The following is an 8,557-nucleotide window of genomic DNA, read 5'->3' as shown; positions in this document are numbered from 1 at the left end:
CGCTCACCGTTATTGACAGAATTGGCAGTACATCTAAACGGCCTCACATCTGCAGACCGCTTTCACCTGCGGGATGGTCTGTGACCAGCACCCAGACAGCTGATGAACTGTGGGATGTGCTGTGACCAGCACCCACAGCTGATGAAACTGTGGGATGGTCTGTGACCAGCCACCCAGCAGCTGATGAAACTGTGGGATGGTCTGTACCAGCCACCAGACAGCTGATGAAACTGTGGATGGTCTGTGACCAGCCACCCGGACAGCTGATGAACTGTGGGATGGTCCTGTGGACCAGCCACCCGGACAGCTGATGAAACTGTGGGGATGGTTGAGCCAGCCCCCGGACAGCTGATGAACGTGGGATGTCTGTGACCAGCCACCGGACAGCTGATGAACTGTGTGGATGGTCGTGACCAGACCCAGGACAGCTGATGAAACTGGGGATGGTCTGTGACCAGCCACCCGGACGCGATGCCAAGTTTGTTATAAGCATAAAAAACTGTGGATGGTCTGTGACCAGCCACCCGGACAGCTGATGAAACTGTGGGATGGTCTGTGACCAGCCACCCGGACAGCTGATGAAACTGTGGGATGGTCTGTGACCCAGCCACCCGGACAGCTGATGAAACTGTGGGTTCTGTGACCAGCCACCCGGACAGCTGATGCAAACTGTGGGATGGTCTGTGACCAGCCCCGGACAGCTGATGAAACTGTGGATGGTCTGTGACCCGCACCCGACAGCTGATGAAACTGTGGATGGTCTGTGACCAGCCTGCCCCGGCGCGATGAACTGTGGGATTGGTCTGTGACCAGCCACCCGGACAGCTGATGAAACTGTGGGTTTGGACAACCAAATAATTTCTGCACAAACTGTCAGAAACCGTCTCAGGGAAGCTCATCTGCGTGCTCGTCATCCTCACCATGGTCTTGACCTGACTGCAGTTCAGCGTCGTAACAGACTTCAGTGGGCAAATGCTCACCTTCGATGGCCACTGGCCTGCTGGAGAAGTGAGCTCTTCACGGATGAATCCCGGTTTCAACTGTACCGGGCAGGTGACTTGTATGGCGTCATGTGGGCGACCGGTTTGCTGATGTCAACGTTGTAAACAGAGTTCCCCATGTTGGCAGTGGGGTTATGGTATGGGCAGGTATAAGCTACTGACTACGAACACAATTGCATTTTATCGATGGTAATTTGAATGCACGGTGATACCATGATGAGATCCTGAGGCCCATTGTCGTGCCATTCATCCTCCACCATCACCTCCTGTTTCAGCATGATAATGTACGGCCCCGTGTCACAAGGATCTGGATACAATTCCTGGGAACCTGAAAATGTCCCAGTTCTTCTATGGCCTGCATACTCACCAGATATGTCACCCACGGAGCATGTTTGGGATGCTCTGGATATACGTGTACGACAGGACAGCATGTCCCAGTTCCCGCTAATATCCAACAACTTCACACAGCCATTGAAGAGGAGTGGGACAACATTCCACAGGCCACAATCAACAGCCTGATCAACTCTATGTGAAGGAGATGTGTCATACTGCATGAGGCAAATGGTGGTCAGATACTGACTGGTTTTACGATCAAAGCCGTTCCTTTTTGTGTCTGTGACCAACATGCACGTCTGTATTCCCAGTCATGTGAAATCCATAGATTAGGGCCTAATTCATTCATTTCAATTGACCGATTTTCTTATATGAACTGCAATTCAGTAAAAATTTTAAATGGTTGAGTGTTGCATTTATGTTTTTGTTCAGCCTACTATCACTGTGTTTCATCTAATAGCACAACCATTTTATCTGGACTGCAGTTGAGATTACATTACAGTACACAGTGATCACTGACGTTCCGATCAATGACGTTCCGATCAATGACGTTCCGATCAATGACGTTCCGGATGCTGCTGATTATCGGCTGTGAAGATCTCCACAGATCTCCAACATACACACTCTATATGATTACATAAGAAGACATCTGTAGTTACAGTCACCTTAATTTTACTTGGTACTCATCCCGGATCCGGGAGCACCCCCCACAGTAAAAAAGCTGACTAGCATAGCCTAGCATAGCGTCACAAGTAAATACAAGCATGTAAATATCATTAAATCACAAGTCCAAGACACCAGATGAAAGATACAGATCTTGTGAATCCAGCCATCATTTCTGATTTTTAAAATGTTTTACAGGGAAGACACAATATGTAAATCTATTAGCTAACCACGTTAGCAAAAGAACCCACTTTTTTTACTCCACCACTTTTTTACTCCATCAGTAGCTATCACTAATTCGACTAAATAAAGATATATATAGCCACTAACCAAGAAACAACTTCATAAGATGACAGTCTTGATACAATATTTATGTACAGCATATGTTTTTTTTGAAAAAATGTGCATATTTCAGGTATAGATCATAGTTACCATTGCAGCCACTATCACAAAACTCACCAAAGCGACTAGAATAAACTACAGAGAAGCAACGTGTATTACCTAATTACTCATCATAAAACATTTCTTAAAAATGTGCATTTTTCAGGTATAAATCACAGTTCTACATTGCAGCTGCAATCTGAAATAGCGTTGGAAGCAGCCGGAATAATTACAGAGACCGACGTCAATTACCAAAATACTCATCCTAAAACATTTCTGAAAAATACACAGCTACAGCCATTGAAAGACACAGATCTTGTGAATCCAGACAATGTTTCAGATTTTCTAAGTGTTTTACAGCGAAAACACAATATATCGTTATATTAGCATACCACATGAGCTAACATCACCCCAGCATTGATCAATGCAAAAGGGGCGATAACGTTATCGCCACCAAAATATATAAATTTTTCACTAACCTTCTCAGAATTCTTCAGATGACAGTCCTGTAACATCATATTACACAATGCATATAGAGTTTGTTTCAAAATGTGCATATTTAGCATCACAAATCGTGGTTAAGCAATTAATCTGTCAAAACATGGCATGCATTCTGGCCGGCGCCATCTTGGAAAGGCACCTATGTTTACGATTATTTATCGATTAGATTGACTAAAAAAATACAGGTTGGACAGCTAATGAAAGATGCATTGGTTATTAATGCAACCGCTGATTTAGATTTTTTAAATTAACGTTACTAGACATACATTGTGAGTTACAGCCAGACTAGTGCCGCAAAAAATGGCCGACAACTGCGTTTACATTTTTCCACATAAATACGGAATAAAATCATAAATAACTCTTACTTTTGGACGAGCTTCCATCCGTATCTTGGCAATGTGTCCTTTGTCCAAAAGAATCGTTGCTTTGTTGTAAAATGACCTCTCAACTTCGGAACTAGCAGCTAACGATAGCTACACGGCACACACATGTCCAAATCCTCAAACGCAATACTAAGGAAATTCCGAAAAAATAGCAATATACTCGCATAAACTGATATAAATCGGTTTCAAATAACTTCGTTATGATGTTTCTAACACCTATATCGAATTAAATCACAGACGGATAGATCTTTGGTCAATAACGAGAGCTTTGAGCATGCCATTTCTGATGTCCTCCTTGCGTCCTGACGAGCGTCCAAAAGAAGGGACATCTCACTCCACTCCCTTTTATAAACTCTGAGAAACACGTAGAGACGCCATTCCTCTTCTCATTGGTTACTGACATCCAGGGGAAGGCGGGTGCAGTTCATTTCGATTCCATAGGGCATACACAGAGCTTAAAACTGATCCGAGATCAGAGACTATTTTTCAGAGCTTCGCATGTCCTGTCATGATTTTCGAAAGAGTTCTGGTTCACCCACAGACATAATTCAAACGGTTTTAGAAACTAGAGATTGTTTTCTATCCAATAGTAATAATAATATGCATATTGTACGAGCAAGAATGTGAGTACGAGCAGTTTTAATTTGAAATGTAAAAAAATAAATAGTGCTAACAGCTCCCCCTATTGACAAAGAGTTTAATGTGGGCCATAGAATGTTAGTATTTTAAGGTTGAATTTTTGAAGGTGAAGTTTTACCATTATTATGTAATGATAGCACTTAACTTTAGGCTATTTATTTTACAATGTAATTTTTTATTGTGTTTGGTTGACAATGCAGCCAAATATCAACATTTAAAAGGAGATGTATCTGCTGCTTGTATTGTTCTATTTGTGCCCCTGACTTTAGTCTGGCTTTAATTGCAGTTTGTCTACAAATTAACTTCTTATGGCTGCAGGGGCAGTATTGCGTAGCTTGGATGAAAGGTGCACAGAGGTGCCCATAGTAAACTGCCTGCTCCTCAGTCCCAGTTGCTAATATATGTTTACTATTATTGGTATTGGATAGAAACCACTCTGAAGTTTCTAAAACCGTTTGAATTATGTCTGTGAGTATAACAGAACTCATATGGCAGGCAAAAACCTGAGATGTTCCACTTCCTGTTTGGAATTATTCTGAGGCTGCTAGATTTTCAACCAAGCTCTCATTGAAAATACAGCGAGATATGGATGGGTTTTCACTTCCTACGGCTTCCACTAGATGTCAACAGTCAATAGAACTTTGTCTGATGACTCTAATGTGAATGGGGGCCGAAGAAGACAGGAATTAGTAATCATTGCCATGATGTGAAGGAGACAGGAATTAGTAATCACTGCCCACACATTGAACACGCGCGTGAGAGGCAGCTCCGTTCCATCTCTCAACTGAAGTCAATGTAATTCTCCGGTTGGAACGTTATTCAAGATGTATGTTAACTACATTCTGAAGATTGATTCAATACATCGTTTGACATGTTTCTACTGACTGTTACGGAACTTTTGGACATTTCGTCAYGTTATAGTGGACGCGCTTTGTGACTTTGGAATTGTTTACCAAACGCGCTAACCAAAGTAGCTGATTGGACATAAATAGCGGACATTATTGAACAAATCAAGCATTTATTGTGGACCTGGGATTCTTAGGACTGCATTCTGATGAAGTTCATCAAAGGTTTTTGGATATAAATATGAACTTTTTCGAACAAAACATATATGTATTGTGTAACATGAAGTCCTATGAGTGTCATCCGATGAAGATCGTGAAAGGTTAGTGATTCATTTTATCTCTATTTCTGCTTTTTTGTGACTCCTGTCTTTGGCTGGAAAAATGGCTGTGTTTTTCTGTGTTTTGCGGTGACCTAACATAATCGTTTGTGGTGCTTTCGCTGTAAAGCCTTTTTGAAATCTGACACTGTGGTGGGATTAACAAAAAGTGTATCTTTAAAATGGTGTAAAATACTTGTATGCTTGAGGAATTAATTATGAGATTTCTGTTGTTTGAATTTGGTGCCCTGCACTTTCACTGGCTGTTGTCATATCGTTCCCGTTAACGGGATCTCAGCCATAAGAAGTTTTTAATAATTGATGTTTGGATTCACGTAGCGAAAATCAAAAATCACAGTATAGGATTAATAGGATTAAATCAAAAGTCAAAGATTAACATTAGACTTGAAATAAAGTTTTTCAAGTTGATGTAGAGTCCTATTTTATAACTTTTGGTTGAGATGAAGAAGTGAATCAAAAACATATAAATTATTCATTTGTTATTCATTTGTCACACTATTCATTTGTAGACAAACTGCAATTAAGCCAGACTAAGTCAGGTGGCACAGGTGGAACTATCAAGCTAGTAGATACATTCCTTTAATGTTTATATTTGGTTACGTTGATAAACCAAATACACATTCAATATCATTATAGAACCATTATAATTTTTAAATCCAACCAGAGCTTGAAAACACTTAGGCCTAGTTGAATTCAAGACAAAGGGGATGATGTGACTACAGGTTAAAGAGGACCGAAACACGCGCCATTCTCATCGACGGGGCTTGCAAGTGGAGCAGTTGAGAGCTTCAAGTTCCTTGGTTGTCCCATACCAAAATCAAAGCTAACATGTCAACACAGCACCAAGACAGTCATGAAGATGGGGACGACAAAACCTAATTTCTCCTCAGGAGACTGAAGGATTTGGCATGGTCCTCAGATCCTCAAAAGTTTACCAGGTGCACCATCAGAGAGACAATCCTGACTGGTGGTCACTGCCTGATAAGGCCAACTGCTTCGGCTCCTCCGACCGGCAAGCACTAAGGCGGTGTGAGTGCCGTACAGCCAGTACATCACGGGGCAAGGCGGTTCCCTGTCAATCCAGGACTCTTATACCAGGCGGTTGTCAGAGGAGGCGCCTAAAATTCGTGGAAAGACTACAGCCACCACCAGTCATAGGCTGTTCTCTATCTGGCAAGCGTACACAGGACGCCAAGGTCTACGTCCAAGCAGGCTTCTAAACAGCCTATTATACCCCAAGCCACTGAGATCTCCTAACAGCTATCAAATTGGCTAATCTAGAACTGTTTGCATTGTCCCCCTTCTCCCCCTTTTACACGGCTGCTACTCTCTGTGCTATCTATGCATAGTTCACTTTAATACTTTACCTACATGTACATATTTCATCAATTACTTGACACAGCGGTGCCTTTCACGCGCACGTGAAGTGCTGCACAGTACACCCTGTATATATATATATATCATATGATGTAGTAAATGATATAATATTATATATACACTATATAATATTATATATAATTATACAAATTAATGATATTTTTCATTTATATATTTTTTACAGTTTTTTTAAAACTGCACTGGTTGGTTAGGGGCTCGTACAGTAAGCATTTCACTGAAAGGTCTACAACATGCTATATTCAACACTTCACTGAAAAGTCTCAACTATGTTGGCGTGTCGTTGACAAAATACAAATAGAGATTTGAATTATGGGTTGAATTGAAACAATAGCTGTTGATGACTGCAAATTATATATAAATAATAACATCATTAATGATATATGAGGATATGGGTGATATGTGGTTGGTTAACATTTAATTTATCTCTGTTAAACCTATTTTGTAAGAGGCTGAGGTTGTCGGTAGGAAAGTCAATTCGCAGACCAACAGCAAGGTGCAATAACCAATTGTCTTTAATGATTTGACTGTAGAAAGCGATAGTCCACCCATACTTACACACGCACTGGGTGAGCTCACTTAAACAAACCCCAGACACGGGAAACATACGTAAATACGTACACAAACAGACTGCACGAAAATCTAAACACCACACCACTTACAAACAGAAACAATCACCCGCAACAAAAGAAACGTGCTATGCCGGCTGATTAATAAGCCCAACTATATTAACCCTCATACAAAACAGGCCGCCCAATAAACACATAGTGGAGGGAGAAAAGAGGATTAGGCAGCTAATAGTGCAGGTGACGCGAAGACCGCGTCCGAAAGCGCCAGCACGAAACGGGAAGGAGAGCCTGCTGCCAGTTCGGTCGAAGAAAGTCGTTGACGAGCTCTGAGGTCGATTTGAATGATTTGTAGATACAAGCAGGCGATCTATTTGGTTTCGACAGTATGAAATCATCTGACAATCACTCGCACAATTGGAGAACAAAACATCGACAGCAGATAGGCTTATTACAATCCTGGAGGCTATACTCTAAGAAGGTAACTGTGCGAGGCTGCTGCCCAGATTATCTGAGCGTTATTGTAAGGTACAAAATTACAAGACAAGTTTTTCTATACAAGGTTTTTATATATGTTGATTTTAAAGAGGTGAAACAATGACTTCTTTTAAATTCACAATGCATTTTCCATGTAGATCCAGGTCACAATATGTTGACAAGATCTTGACACTAAAACAACGTTATGAACAACCAGTTTTAAACTAGACTATTAAGAAGTCGAACTAAGTTGACTTGAAAAACGTCTACTCTTGTTTTACAATCATTTACGACAATGTCAGTTTCGCTCTCTCATCCTACTGTTCGATAATTTGCGTTAGCACGTTCACTGCAGCTGTTTACTGAGGAATTAGAAGTATCACTCTGAGAGTGATAACTGTTGGGACAGAGTTGGAGAAATCATCATCAAGCAACCTGGGTTTTTGGCGCGACATGCAATTTCAATTTGACCGTTTCAACGCAATAACAACCATATTCAAGATAAATGGATTAACCTTCGTAGCCAGGCCTATACCCTAGCTATGCTGGTTACTGAAGCTATGACTCACCTTGATAATAACTTATCTTATCCAGGAATTTGTATTTTTCCACTCAGTTGTCTGCACGTAGCTCAGTGGCTTGAACAACAAAATAATGGCAGCGTTTATAGTGAACAACACCATAGCCTCTTTTCATTAAAAATCTTCAATGAAACAAAAGCTGGTAGCTAAGAAGGTGGACGATAATACTTTTATTTAAACGATAGCTTGAGCCTGCTTACTAGCTAAATTTCTATTTATTGGCTAGCACACGCTCAGCTAGCTATAGCGTTAGCTTGCTTTATCTAGCATATAGCATCCTAGTATAACTTATTAACGTAGCTCATAGAATCTAGTAGAGACTTTAAGGCTAGTAAATAGACAAAAATAAAGACGGTTAACACTGTCCAGCGACACACCGGCACACACTGGGTTTTTCAGAGAGTTAATGAAGTCCACCCGTTCATCCGGCACTGGGTTAAATTACCAATCGTCT

The sequence above is a fragment of the Salvelinus sp. IW2-2015 genome, unplaced genomic scaffold (genome assembly GCF_002910315.2).
Source record: "Salvelinus sp. IW2-2015 unplaced genomic scaffold, ASM291031v2 Un_scaffold7020, whole genome shotgun sequence".
Taxonomy (NCBI): Eukaryota; Metazoa; Chordata; class Actinopteri; order Salmoniformes; family Salmonidae; genus Salvelinus; species Salvelinus sp. IW2-2015.
The sequence above is the reverse complement of the archived record's forward strand: the minus strand, read 5'-3'. Positions refer to the sequence as shown.